At 34.0% G+C, this 1,538-nt stretch overlaps 1 long non-coding RNA gene and 1 pseudogene across 1 annotated transcript in view; both read left to right on the top strand.

Annotated features, from left to right (window-relative positions):
* The window catches only part of LOC112062817 (centrosomal protein of 78 kDa-like), a 330,155-nt pseudogene that overhangs the window by 296,172 nt on the left and 32,445 nt on the right, over positions 1 to 1,538 (top strand).
* The window catches only part of LOC129392654 (uncharacterized), a 7,106-nt gene continuing 5,786 nt past the window's right edge, over positions 219 to 1,538 (top strand). Inside the window, exon 1 of the long non-coding RNA XR_008618937.1 lies at positions 219 to 396. This is a non-coding gene — a long non-coding RNA (uncharacterized lncRNA). The remainder of the gene's footprint in view (positions 397 to 1,538) is intronic.

Genomic DNA, 1,538 nt, shown 5'->3' on the forward strand with positions numbered 1-1,538 from the left:
GTATGTAGTATTTTACTGAGTGGTTGGGAATAAAGTTTGCAGTATTGAGTGTATTCAGTTTTAGTGCCTAAATAGAATTAAACTGCTGCTGTTAACTGGAATAACACTTTGTTACTGACAAGTTTTCGAATGCATCTGTTCATCAATTACCTGTTTGGGAAGACTGTAGTTAATGATTTTAAGAATGTGGCTATAAACCTCGAATTGACTCAAGAAAAGCAAATAAGTCAAGATTGACAAATGTATAGGCTCTTCATCTTATTGTGTGTGTGTGTTTTTTTTTCCCTTTTAGTTATTTGGCAAGGTGTAAAGAACTCTCTCACTCTGAAGGCAGTAAACTTCATGGGGTGTAATCTGACATGGCAGGGAGCAGATCACATGGCCAAGATCTTAAAGGTGATTTTTTTATGTTTGAACTTTCATGAAAACATATGTGATGGAAGCACATTAATATATTGATACAGATGGCAGTTAATTTTTGTCTTTTGATACATGTGAGTGCAGCTTTCATTTTGTGGAAAGAATATGACCAGTTTTCAGTTTGGGATTCTACCATTTTGTAAAGATAGTCCACTTAATTTTAGAAATAAGAGATTTAATATATAGTACATAGTAATATTTTTATGTATTTTTATTTACTGAAAACGTTGATTGTGATAGTGTGAAAAAATTATGCCATTATAGTCTTCAAGACTTAAATGAATCAAGTGTTTATTAGCTGCTGTAGTTTATAAGCTAATAAAAATCACTACATCAGCAATTTGTAAATATAGTTTTTAAAATAATGCCTTAACAACTTTACAGTGGTTATAATGACTGTATTCAGGCCTAAAGTTATTGAATAATTTGACATGAAGCCTTTTTAAGAGTTTGATGGTGCAGATCAGGGATAGGCAAACTATGGCTGGTGGGCCAGATCCAGCCCGTCGCCTGGTAAGGAAAGTGTTTTTGGAACATAGTCGAATCCGTTGTTTAGAAAGGTTTTTGGAACATAGCTGCACCCATTTTTTACATGGAAGCTATGGCTACTTTCACCCTATGCCAGTGGGGTTGAGTAGTTGCAACAGAAACTGTATAGCCCACAAAGCTGGAAATGTTAAAATTTAGATTATAAGAATTGAAAAATTCCTTGATCCTATACAGGGCAAGTCCATTGACCCCTGGGATTGAAAACAGTCAAGAACGTGGGTGCCGAAGCCAAATGGCCTAGGTTCCAATTCCCTTTCTCCCATTTCATAGCTAGTGACCGTGAACCAATCACTTAACCTCTGTGCCTCATTATGAGGTTTAAATGAAGTAATTTGTATAAACAGTTTGTAATCGATTGCTGTTATTAGCAATCACTAATTTGTAAGTGACTGCTGTTATTTTTGCTTGGAGCTTTTAGAAGTTATTATTAATAGAAAAATGACACTAATGATTTTCGTTTTAGAGTGTCAAAGGTGCTTTGAGTCCTTTATTTTTTCAAGGATGTAATAAGACTTTCTTCATTTAAAGTCAGTGTTCCCTATTACCAAAATTTATTTTATGAATATAAA

This window comes from Physeter macrocephalus, chromosome 12 (genome assembly GCF_002837175.3).
Source record: "Physeter macrocephalus isolate SW-GA chromosome 12, ASM283717v5, whole genome shotgun sequence".
NCBI lineage: Eukaryota > Metazoa > Chordata > Mammalia > Artiodactyla > Physeteridae > Physeter > Physeter macrocephalus.